The following is a 13,913-nucleotide window of genomic DNA, read 5'->3' on the forward strand; positions in this document are numbered from 1 at the left end:
TCAGCAGTTTCGTGTGACAACTCAGTCTTTCTGAATTGTTCAAAATAAACCTGCATGTGATCTTAGTTGCCAGAGCTTCATTTGTAAATGTAATAGAACTTCTACATTAATTGATTACACAATGTAAAAACATTGACTTCAGCAGTAATAGTTAATCTGTGAATGTAAGATGAGCCTGTATTTTTCAGATGAAGAATTTGGGGAAAACCTTATCTTATAATTGGGTAAATATGACAAAAGAGATGATTCAGGTTTGAGATAAAGTTGATTGCTGGATGACACTGGTTCCTGTGGGCTAGCACCTGTAGTGTGAATAGATTAAATTAATAGCTAAATGAAGGAAAAGAAATTTCAGTACTCACTGTGGTTGAAGTGGCAAGTAAATTGGTCCCATTATCAATATATAACACATCAATGAATTATTTGGAAAGCTCGTCCTGAAATGGAGGAAGTGTAAAAATCAAAATGTATTAATGAAATGGATAAGAGTATAAAATTATACCTAACTGACGTTTAAGTTCATGTGCGTTTATGTTCAAGTGAGATGAAACGGACATAAACTGCTAAAAAAAATTTTGCGCCAGCTGCATTTCTGCAAATGTATGTGGGCTTATATCAAAGGCATAATTACACAGGGTCTATACGCTCTGGGACAACCCAGAAATCCAAGAAAAACATGGGAATTATTTCATCCAGGAGAAAACCGGGAGAAACCTGGAAATCTTTTAGAATTCCGGGAATTTTTCATTGTTTTAGTCTTCAGTTTAATTTTTTTAAATTTTGACTAGTAAGAACTGATAAACAGTAAAATGTGTCAAAGGCCTTAGGATGAAGACTATGGAATACTTCATAACAATAATCTGTTGCCGTCGAGCGTGATGTCAGAACTGTATACATTAAGTTCGTTTGAGCAGTTGTGAGCGGGCTCACGCGCAAAAGCAGTTGAGTTGCATATGGGCAATACCTTAGCCTGGTTCTGGCTACTTGAAGTGTGGCTGTTAGCTGTATCAGCAGTAGCAACAAGCAACCAGATGCTAGGCGGCAAAATTTTTCTGGTGCACCCAAGCTGCCAGATTCACGCATGTGCATAGCAGTCAGAGCTGTAGTAGGGAGGGGGTTAGTCCTTGTGTATGTTGTGTTTATGTTTAGTGATTTTGCTGTTTCCTCTTCATTTACACTTCTCACATCAAATGAAAAAGAAAACAGATTTCTGTGGTTGGGAGCTATCAAGCGAATTAAAATACATTCACATAATTACGGAAGGCTAACATATGTTATCAGTTTCAGTTTTCTGATTTTATTTTACTTCTGTGTCAAGCATTAATCACCTTGCAGAACAATGAAGTTATTTTTGTAGGTTTGCTAAAGAAATTTGCCTTTTATTAATTTTTTCCACTGAGTCAGTCAATTTACATGAAATGAAGTGTTTCATTCCAGACTGTTGGCTAGTTTCAGCTGTTTGCTGAATTTCAAGTGCATGTTTTCATCTTCTGGCAGATACGGCATTAGGCCACGCTAAAGAACCAAACATGATATTATACAGTACTAGTACTCCAAGAAAATTTGCATCCTGAAAACCGCACTAAAAATCTTAATATCAGGTTGAGGCCTACACCATTGCGAATCTGGACATATTTATGTGTACTTTAAGCTGAATAGTGCATTAGTACGTTTTACGAAATTCCCATGTTCTTGGAATATCCTATTTCTTTTATGACGTCATGTAAGATCTCTTACTACTATATTCATACGAACATATAGGCTTCCTAAGTCATCATAGCTGCCCAGGCGCAGTAACACCTGTTTTCTAGCACACACTGGCAACTGCTGAAATGAAGCTATTTCCAACAGGTTACAGGGAAATATTGCGAATGGTGTTTTGAGAAGCATTAGTTTCAATGAAAATTTCCTTTTACGCAAGATGAGTTATGTTACTTGTGTGAATGTACTATGAATTTCTTAAATCACAGAGTGTTTGACTCTCATTTTGCACTTAACACACTGAGGGCTAAGACACTTAGAAGAATTTCAAGCCCAGAAGACCAGAGATTATGTCATTATTTAAAATTTTACTGGCACATTTGTGTGATGTCTCTGAAAGTGTAACACATGCAAAAAAGACTAACATTATACGTGAAAGCTTAGTTTTTTCCTTGTAGCTTATAAATCTTCAAGACCAATATTATTATATTTGAAAACTTAACTTTTCTTGTAGCTACACTATGTACATTAATTTAAGCCATTAACTTTTCCTATTTGTGTATTCACACTAGTTAACAGTGATATTGCTATTGGCTGACGATGTCGTGTATCCTATGCTCTGAATTTCTGCTATCAATGGCTGGTGAGATCACGTGACATGAGCTATAATTAGCTTTTGCTTACAAAAGCGCATTTCAATGTGGGTTTCAGTGCTTCAGAAACTAATGTGGTGATTTGAATCTATACTTTCGTAATACAAATACGAAAATGTGCTGCATAAATGTTGCTGCACATCGCAGATTTTTCCAAAACTTTTTTTTTCCCCCCCTTGAGTTTTTTCATTCTCTGAAGTTCCTCATTGGTGTATAAAACCTTTACCATTCAACGGCTTGATATTTTTTTACAGCTCCAAGGGAAAGTATATAAGTGTGACGCTCTCCCCCTCCTCCTGAGTTGCTCCTCCTCCTTTCCCCCTTTCATAACTACTTCGTCTCTTACAGCCATGTCCTCCTTCCCCATTATGCTACCATTTGTATGTACTGAAAATTCTATTAGGCAATGAATTTCAGTTTCTGATGCTTCATCGTGGACTAATTCCAGCTAACTCTCTGGCTTGGAGACTAATGTCATAAATTGTTTCAACCTCTTGAAAGGAGACATGTCTTTGCATACTTTTAATGGTAAATGATTTGCAGCTGTCTTTGTGCTGCTACAATAGTTTGTTGTGTATTGCAAGGTAGTAGCAGGTATTATTGTTCCTATACAAGAAGGTGAAACAGTAGAAATATTTGTATTATCAACAAATTAACTGCTGATCAACGGTTGATTTTCAATTGTCTAAAATATTTGTATTTACAGAAATTCTTAATTCATTACCTATCTTAATTATTTTTAAAGGTTTTGACAAGAAAAGTAAGCTGAAACATTTCATTGTTACTACTGTGATATTTTTACCTTCATGTGGTTTATAATATCTGTAGTGCATAGATTCATTTTGACGGGATGTCTTGTCTTCCGAAACATGATTGAACTTGAAGGTGGACAAAAATTAATGAAATTTCTTTAAACTGTACATGTTATGAGAGTTCTTAAATTTATTAAAACTACACCGACTGTCATGTGGCTGTCCCACATTTGTTTGTGTAAAAAAATTTATACTACTGTGGATAACGTCTTCAAGAGATGGCAGGGATATTCGCTCGGTTAACACCATGGCTTGCTACTGACTGAAATAAATATCTGTTGCTGCGCATCTTGTTGCAGGGACTTGAAGTAATTTGTTACTTTTTTTATTATTTATCTTTTTCAAATTTTGAATGCAATTTGGCCATTTACAGTTGTAAACATTTCCAATGTAGAAGATTGATTACTGGAACACTGTTTCTTCATAACCAAGAACCGCAAAGTTTACACTGCCTCTTTCTGATTAAAGTTATTGTTGTATGTAGTAACCTTTATCATCTCTCATTACAATTTACTGCAACATCCACTCATGGCTGCCAGAACCTACACATTATCAAAAAGAATCTTGTATTTTCTTCTCTGCAACATGTGTCCAACTGTAGCTGATATAGCCATTTCCTCTCTTCAAAAGTTTCCTTTGTGCTCCTCTGTTCATTTTTCTAGTGTTTTTCGTATTTTGTGAATTCCTTTTTTGCAATTTTGAATAGTTAAGATCAGCCAAGGATGGTCGCCAGGTGTTAGAAGAATCGTGGACATAAAAGCTCACCCGATAAAATGTTAGTCATTAGTGAAAATGAATGTGTCTTTGGATTTAGTAAAGCATAATCCCTGTGCACTCACACTAAATGTAAGACATTCTTAATAATCTGGCACTTTCACAAAGCCGGTTAAAAATCTGAAAGGAACTGCCAGATTAGCAGTAGCCTAGTGTAATATGACTGAGTGGTTCAGTTGCACATGCCACTTCCAGTGTGATAAAACAAGTCTGAATGATGAAGAACAAAGTGGCAGACCATCTCTCTGTGAAGAAACCAGGTGTTGCACGAGAACAAATGGCACTGGTGCTTGAAGAGTGATTCATCACAAATGAAGTGATAGTAGAAAGTGTGACGATGTTGTGGATCAGTTTTCAACATCTTGTACGACATTTTGAATGTGGAAAAGATCGCTGCTACAGGTACTTGTGCCCATTCAAAGAGACTGTGAATGAGGAACAATTGAAATTGTTGCAACAATGTCATGCCAGTCCAGATGACTACAATCTAACAAAAAGAAAATGATGCACCACGAAGGAGTTATGTCAGTGTGTTAGTATTTGATATTCATACAGTTATCGATGGAAAATGCAAAATTGTAAGCTTTGACATCCGAGGGATTAAAGTGTGATGCTGTACCATAATTTCATCGGGTTTCTGGCAAGAATAGTGAACAGGGGACATGTCGATACCGGGGCGTAAAGTCTGCAAATTTCATTCCACGTACTCTGTTGCACAGTAACTAAGTCTCTCAGAGAGACAAGTGAACAATATACACAGATGTCAACATTTGACAAACTCAAAGAAGCTGGTTGGAGTAATCGGCTAATTGCTCGAAATTTCAGTATGAGCAATGCCACTATTCTATGATATTGGCAGGAATGGGTAAAAAACCATAACTGAAGCGGTGGTCGACCTAGAGAGCCGACAGAATGTGAATATTGATAAAATCATCAGAGAGGCACTCAGAGCTGTGGATTCATCATTATCATTGATCCGACGTGGGAATAATGTTCCAGTGACAACAAGGACCATTAATAGGCGACTCGCGGAAAGGTCAACTACCATGGACCTCTGTACATCAGCAAGCCCACTTGCAGTGGTGCCTAACACAATCGGGCTGGAATCTCATTGACTGAAGAAGAATTGTCTTTTGTGATGAGACCCGCATTGAACTGGGCTCCGATGATTAGTGAAGGAGTCTCTGGAGACGCCCCAGACTGTCGCCCACCATGTGGCTTGGCAACCAAGAGTGATGATCTGGGGTGCCATTCCGTTTCATAACAGAACCGCTCTGGCTTACATTTCAGCAACATAATGTCTGCCTACACACGGTGAAAGTTCTGCTGCTTGTGTCTGTGCTTGCCAAACCCTACTTTATTAAGCAAGGTCACCAGATCTCTCACAAATTCAGAATATTTGGAGCATTATGGGCCCTCTAACCAGCTACAGATTTTGACGCTCTAACTTGTTAATTGGACAGAATTTGGCACGATATCTCTCGAGAGGACATCCAAAAATCCTATCAGTGAATGCCAAACTGAAAAACTACTTTCCTAAGGGCTAGGGATGGCCTAAAGTGTCATTATCTTGTTAAATCTGTAAATCTCTTCCCCATGAATAATCCATCTAATTTTTCTGAAATTCTCATTATTTGTTTGTCTGTAAGCATACATCACATGTACCGATTTCCGTCCATTCGTAAATTCCTTCGGATGTGTCGTCTTTTTTTTTTTTTTTCTCCCCGTCGCCACAGAGTGGGGTTTAACTGTCTATTTATGGACAAGTGCTGGGTGTGCCACTATGATTCTGAAATGGAGCAAAGCAAGCAGTCCAACGGAAAAACGCGTAGTCGCAACCATCACCAGAAAAGGTGTTGCTGAGGGTTGTGTGGTACTGTTATGATGCGATGTTAACAAATTATGCTCGTAAGGGCTAAACCGTCAGATGATCATATTACTGAAATCTAGTGACTGGGTTACGGGAGGCCGTGAAGACAAAACATCTTGGGAGGCTGTGCAAGGTGGCATTTTGGTCCACACCAACACTCCAATTCATTCAGCACAGCACACAGTACTGCTTCTTTGGAGCAGTTCACACTGTGATGATATGACGTTCCCACTGGTACTGACTTGTCTGCTTGACACAATATTACTCAAATGTGTAATAATAATTTGATTTTAAATAGAAATTGAAATTAATTACTGGAAAGAAAGCTGTTAAAATTAACTGGAGCAGACGACCATTCTTGATGGTGGATGCATTTTTGCTAGTGGCCAAACTGACTTAGAGAAAAATGCTGTAAAATTTAGAAAAGATTACATCGTTTAGTACCACCATCAATTTTCCTGGGCCCGTATCTGTTATTTGCGGGTGAAAAAGAATCATAGCTTGGAGACTGTGGCCAGATCATTTAAGTTTCTGCACTTGCATTCAAGTTTTCAAAACACTTCGTGATGATCGGCAATTAATCTCAGGGGCACTGTAGCAAATTACAAATGAATAAAAGGCAGATTACTAATTGTTTTTGGCCATTGCATCTCTACGCCATGATCCGTTAAGCTCGTATTGGTGATTGGCTCTTAACAACAAGCCGTCACAATATTTCATGTATCATATATCTATTAGGAAAATTCATGAGTCTTAAATAATTTACCTTAATTTAATAGCAAATGGTTCTAAAGCTAATACTAAGGAGCTATGTGCTTCAGCTTGCTCGTGACCACTCCGTGAATTAAGTTGCCCAATTTGTTTGTGTATCAACACAGACTGCCAACTGTACCTACAAGAATGGTGTACCACTCACACCATGTAACACAATGTGAGAACAGTGGTCGTAAAAATTTCCTGGTCAACAGGGTCAAGAGAAGAGTGTCACATCTTGTCAGTGACAGTTGGTTTCAACTTGACGGTTCAACTTGATGATAATTGCTGATGTCAGTGAATGCATGTCCATCTCAACCAGTTTTTGAGCAAACACTTTGAAGGGAACTGCACACAGTGGACATTGGGAGTTGCATGCCTCACAGAAGACCATTGCTCACAGTGATGTGTGAAGCTGTGCATCTTCCACATGTCATACAACACAGAAACTGGACAGTAGCTGGCTGGAGGCATTTAATGTGGTAATACAAATCACAGTTAAGCGTCTTTTGAAATAGTGCAAGATGTCGAGAGTGGTGATGGCTTGTGGAGGATGTAGTTCAGGCCAGGAGTGATTGTGTGTGAAGATACATATATTTTTTACAGTTACTTGGGTCTACTCATTCAGGTTACCAACAATTAACCACGAAGTTTATTTCAACATATTCATTAACAAAGTATTGTCCCATCTGTCACATCTTCATGATTAATATACTGTGGACGATCCATTTTTCTAAGATGACAATAGTCATGTTCACAGTCGCAGGGCACCATACTTGCATTAGTGACTTGACAAAAACTCACACACCTTAATGCGCCTTGATTTGCCTGCTAAATCGTTTAAGCTTAATTCTGTACAAAATATGGTGTCTATTTGGAACAGCAGGTGAAACATAGCAGTCAGTATCCCCCAGCTCGGTAACTGCATGGGGTCTGATCATCAGTGGTTCACTTCAGCTGGATATGCATACCGGAAGAAACTTCCTTGCCAAATTGTGCCGTTTAACAATGCTGGAGGTGGCATTACGAGGTATAGTGTGATGTCTCCTTGGGATGAATAGTTCTTTTCTGTCTACTGTGCTTACAGTACAGCAATGTAGGAATGATAGTTTGTGCTCTTCACGTAGAGGAGGTGTTGAGTTGCAGACAGGCACAATAAGAAGACTGCTAAAAAATTAGGCTTGGGAAAAGGATAATTATTTTACTAGTCTTTTCATTGTGCCAGTTTGCAACTCTGTGCCTCCTTTATGTGGTGAGTAGCAATGTGTCCTTTCCATGTTGTTGTTATTTCATTCTGGACTTTCCAGTTCTTAGAATGCAGTGTAGATGTGGGAAGGTGTATGCAGGATGTAGGTTCTATGAAGAGAGTGATGGAAATATGATTAGCAGAGTATAAAGACAACTGTCAAAGGAAAGAAACAGATATTCCAGCTGTAGCAGATTACATTTTGCAGCTAGGAAACAACAGGATTCTATTTAAGGGGACTGGTCCTTGAATACCAGGGGAAATGTTGAAAAAATGGTCAGTTTTTTAAATAGTGTAAATCAAAGAATAAGATTTGTAAACCCATATAATGCTTACCATCTTTTATGACCTTTTGGGAACATTTTTATGTATGAACCACAGCTTTAGCTCTCACACGTTTTTTTAATTGTATTTTTTGTTGCAAGTGAAATAAACCGTGCTAATTATTTATGAACATCTTAGGTACACATTACTCAGAATACAAAGTAGAAGGTTTATTTTTTCCTGTAATTTCTTTACACTATTATCTTTAAAGCAGATTATTGTAAATATGGTGCTGTCATAAGTTATGGTACAAAAATTTTTAAGGATGATTATCAAAACTTTTGGAAATGAATTCAGAGTTTTTCTTCGAAAAAAGCATTTTATTTTCAAAGTTAAGTCACAAGAGTAGTCTTCTTTTAAGTTAAGTATGTTTTAGGACAGTATAAAATAGTCTTTAATAGTTTTTAACCAAAGTGTACCAGAACATGAAATAATTTAACTTTCCAGAAATTCAAGTTAAAGTAAAAACTTGCTTTCTCTATTAAACTTGCATGGCACTAGTGCATTCCAGGTCTATATTCATCTTGTTTCTTGTGTTCTTCCTCCCTTCTCTTTTTCACACTTGTTCTTATTCTTGCTTCTTTAGTAGCTTCCAACACTGATTTTTCTGCTTCAAAGAGTCTCCGTTGGTCAATGGCAATTAGAGCTCTATGCGTATTTAGTCCACCAGTCACTCAGCTCAATAAAGTTAAGTCTTGACGCTGTACCATCATCGAAACATAGAACAGCATTTAGCACACCTATTTGCAATGTTTTTAGTCCTATTAGAACAGTTTTTGGTATCCGTTCCCATACACAATTGTTGAAACTTTCGTTTGGGTTTTGAGTCCCACTGTGTAAACATTTCTCTAATAATCTTGTGTCACTAAGTTTTATAACTTCCGTTATAGCTAATGGCAAAGAATGTTTATGGTTGTAGGTCTCACCTTGTAACAGGCCTCTGGTAGCCACACCATGAGTCACTGCCATGTGGGCAGAGTGTATGACATGAGTTGTCGTCTATGGAGAATTTATGAAAGAAGGCAGCCCATGCTGCCTTTTTCATTCCCTCAGGGTCATTTTTATTTTGTCTTATGGATTGTCCATAGTAATACTGCAACCTGTGTATTTCTTTGTCTTTAAGCCGACCACATTCACTAGTGCACTTACCATCAGCTAATTTCTTTTGTTTCAAATTCCTCTTCAAGTTACTCAATCTTGTACCTAACTTTTTTTGGACATAGCCAACACGTTCCATTTTTTCAATTTTTGTGTCAGCGTAAGGTTTGGATTCACAAACCTTTTGGTACCCTTTTGAGTCTCCATCTCCTAGGTAAGACGTATGCATCACACCATATTTCTCCACTGACCTTCAGATTCCATCCCTCCACTATAACACTAAAATTAATCAAACATTTATGATATTCAGTTTGATTAGTACAGCCATGACAATACTTGCTAATACATTCCACATCAAGGACTTCACCATTGTTCAGCGAGGTAGCTGTCACTAAACCATTTAGGGAACTATGGCCTCTTCATTTCCAGGATGCGTACAGGCTGCAGACATACATGTATTGCTGTCGTTCATGGCTACACATTCCTGAACAGCATTTTTCATACTGTCATTTGCTACTTCTTCTAAAGTCTGTAGAATAATTTTATTATACCTGTCTAATCCTGTAGGAGGAGATGAGTCCATAAGAGCACGGAAAATTGTGCACTTCTGTACCCTTTGCCTATACACCTCATAGCATAAGCAAGCTTAATATTTGTGTTATACACTCTGTTTAGTTACGCCACAAGTATAACTACATTCACTTAAATCACAAAAATTACAAACAACTCTTAATTTTGATGCACAACCTCATCTAGCACGTGTCGTCTCCACTACCGTCACACCACTATTGCCACATTCCTTACACTGCAAAGCTTTATTTATTAGTTCAGATAGAGCAGAGAGTTCAACAATAACACAACCTGATACAGTAGTTGGCATCTCTGCAGTATTCTTCTTCTTCTTCTTCTTCTTTTCTTTCAACATATGTCCCGTGTGCCAGTGGGATCCGCCACATGGGTCCGTTGTCTCCATTTCGCCCTATCACAGTCTGTGGGTGGATGTTCACACATTTAAGGTCTTTATTAATCGTATCAACCCAACGTTGCTTAGGTCGTCTATTGGGTCTTCTGCCGATGACTTCAAGTGTGTAACCCGCCTTGGCAATAGAGTCATCACCGGCCTGTAAAACATGCCCAAACCATTGAAGACGACTCTCACGCAACTTGTCTTAGATCGGTGCAACACCAAACTGTTTTCTAATGCTGTCATTGCAAATGTGATCTAACTTAGTGAGGTCCGCTGTCCACCTTAGCATCTTTTGTTTCCATTACACTTAGATGGTGTTCTGTCTCAACTGTAGTTGGCCAGCACTCACAACCGTACAAGGCGACTGGTCGGATGATAGAGTGATAGATTTTTGATTTTAAATTATCTTTCTTCCTGTGGTCGCAAGTGACTCCGGTTGTTGTTCGTCACTTCATCCAGGCTGCCTGAGTTCCGGCGTTGACCTCTTCTGTGAGTTGGCCGTCAATAGTGATTGTGGAACCAAGGTAATTAAACTTACTCACACAAGTCATGAGTCTGATCTTCACCATTAATCGTGATGGTTTCCATTTCGTGTCTGTGTGATGTCGTGTACTCTGTTTTCTTCAAATTAAGGCACAAACTGTATTGCGCCAACCGGTCACTCCATTTTTTAGTTTGGCTCTGCATATCAAGCTTGTTTTCTGCTCCAGCATCACATCATTAGCATAAAGTAGGGTCCATGAAAATGGCCGGTGCAGGGCAGCTGTCACGATGTCCATTACAAGAATAAACAGAAGTGGTGATAATGCAGAACCTTGATGGATGCCGACTGTGATGGGGAAATCCTTGGATAGTCCTGTGGTTGTACGGACATGACTTCTTGGCTGTGCATAAAGTAACTGCACCCAGTTAATAAGCTGCTCTGGCACATCATGCTGTTGAAGTGCTAGCCAGTTGAGACTATGTGGCACCCAATCAAAGGCCTTTTCGAGATCCAGGAATGCTAGATGCAGCAGCGGCTTGGCTTTCTCATGATGTTTCTCAACTAAGAGTCTTGCAGCATGAATCGCATCAGTTGTGTCACAATTCTTCACAAATCCAGCTTGGTTTTTGGAAATCTGTGTGATCTCATGAATCCTTTGGTCCAGAACACGCTCAAAGATTGTCATGGCCTGGCAGAGAAGTCGAATTGGATGGTAGTTGGTGTACTCAGTGGGATTTCCCTTCTTCTTAAAGATAGGCACGGTGGTGCTCTTTTGGCAATCAGTTGGTGTTTGTCCCTCGTCAATGATCTTGGCATCTCTTTATTATCAGCATTAATACTGTGAAGCCATTGTCCAAATATTTCAGTTTTAGCTTCAAAGCACTTGGAGCAGTTGAAGCCGATTCAATTGTTGTATCATGTATTTCAGTATTAGTAGAGTTAATCCATTTGGTGAACCAATTTCCATAAAATTTACATTTTTTAACACTGAACTTCTTAATTCTTCCCATTGATTTCAAGTGGAATAAGAAACACACGCACACAAAAGGGACTCAAGTGCACAATAAGAAACTCATGCATACAATTACAGTATATTCCTGTTAATCTGAACTAATTGGGGCCAGACCTTGTTTGGATTACTGATTTGTTCAGATTAGCCGGAATTATGGTGACAAGTTTCTAGAATGTAGTATACCAAGCAGATAAGTAGGTACACCATGGTAACAAATGGGAGCAAGTGTGGGACAAATGGCTCACTCTCACTCGCTGCCCTTTTTGTAGTGCATTGTTGAGACCTATGTAGTGTCTGAGGTCAGTGCACTGCCAGTTGGCTTGCAAAGCACTTGGTTATGTTAGTTATCAATCGCTGGCATGCATAACGGTTGTATTATATTCGTTCAGGTGTAGTGGTGTATGTATATTCGTCATGAGTAAATGGAAACATACAACATTAACTCTTAAAGAAAAACTGAATGCTTGGAAGCGGATTGACAATGGTGAGAATGTATCTAAACTGGCAACGGAACTGGGTGTTGGTAAAGCAACCATTTGTGATTGGAAGAAGAACCAAGTGAAGCTTGAACAGTCCTGTGCAACGTCTTTGGGAAATACACTCGAAATTCGGCAGACTTTGAAACAGTCCCAGTACGATAAAGTGGATGAAGCTCTTTTCCTATGGTTTACGCAGGAAAAAGAAAGGGGAACTCCTTTGATTGGAGCACTGGTTCAGGAGAAGGCTGTTTATGTGAACAAGTTAATGAATGATGATTAGTCTTTTAGTGTGGGTACAGGTTGGTTGGACAGTTTAAAAAAAACATCATGGAATCCGTCAGCTAACAATTACTGGAGAGAAGTTTTCTGCTGACCGTGATGCAGTGAAGGAATACCTGGGTGAGTTTGAAAAAATGATAATAGAGGGAAAGTATTCTCCCCAACAAATTTATAATGCTGACAAGACTGGCCTTAATTTTAGGGCATTGCCAACAAAAAGACTGGCATCTAAAGCAGAAGACCATGCTCCTGGTTTTACAATTGGCAAAGATCGTGTGACTTTATTAGGGTGCAGCGACACTGCTGGTAATCACAAGCCGCCTTTAATGCTGATCAGCAAATATGCTAGGCCCAGAGCTTTTAAAAACTGCAACATGAAGTCCCTGCCCATATATTATCGCAACCAGAAAAAGCATGGATGGATGGTAAGCTGTTCAAAGAATGGTTTCACGACCAGTTTGTTCCCTCTATTCAACGGTTTTCTAGGGAAAACCATTTGTCTCCCCATGCACTCCTTTTGACTGATAACACGCCATCTCATCCAAGCACTGAGGAATTACGTGATGGAGAAAGTGTGGTTAAGTTTTTGCCGACAAATGTTACACCACTTCTATAGCCAGTGGACCAGGGCATACTGCAAACATTAAAACTGATTTACAGAAAACAATTTTTAAGAATGCTGATCCAAGATTATAGCATTCCTTTAGTGGACAAAATAAAAAAGACAAATGTGAAGGATGTTGTTTATTGGGCCGCTGAGGCATGGCAGAATATTTCAGAAAATACTCTGAGAAAATCATGGAGAAAACTGTGGACATCTCTTGAACTTCAGGACAACCTAGTTGAAAATGAAGAGGAAAATCTACTGCAAATGATACAGACAATCCCTGGATGTGAAGAAATCGTGAAGGAGACGTCTACAGACGTTAAAGTAACCTCTGGCGTGCCACAGGGGAGTGTTATGGGACCATTGCTTTTCACAATATATATAAATGACTTAGTAGATAGTGTCGGAAGTTCCATGTGGCTTTTCGCGGATGATGCTGTAGTATACAGAGAAGTTGCAGCATTAGAAAATTGTAGCGAAATGCAGGAAGATCTGCAGCGGATAGGCACTTGGTGCAGGGAGTGGCAACTGACCCTTAACATAGACAAATGTAATGTATTGCGAATACATAGAAAGAAGGATCCTTTATTGTATGATTATATGATAGCGGAACAAACACTGGTAGCAGTTACTTCTGTAAAATATCTGGGAGTATGCGTGCGGAACGATTTGAAGTGGAATGATCATATAAAATTAATTGTTGGTAAGGCGGGTACCAGGTTGAGATTCATTGGGAGAGTGCTTAGAAAATGTAGTCCATCAACAAAGGAGGTGGCTTACAAAACACTCGTTCGACCTATACTTGAGTATTGCTCATCAGTGTGGGATCCGTACCAGATCGGTCTGACGGAGGA

General features: G+C 38.9%; 1 protein-coding gene across 1 annotated transcript in view; it reads left to right on the forward strand.

Moving 5' to 3' along the window:
• The window catches only part of LOC124805233 (zinc finger protein 665-like), a 139,808-nt gene that overhangs the window by 100,322 nt on the left and 25,573 nt on the right, over positions 1-13,913 (forward strand). The window lies entirely within an intron of this gene.

This window comes from Schistocerca piceifrons, chromosome 7 (assembly GCF_021461385.2).
Source record: "Schistocerca piceifrons isolate TAMUIC-IGC-003096 chromosome 7, iqSchPice1.1, whole genome shotgun sequence".
Taxonomy (NCBI): Eukaryota; Metazoa; Arthropoda; class Insecta; order Orthoptera; family Acrididae; genus Schistocerca; species Schistocerca piceifrons.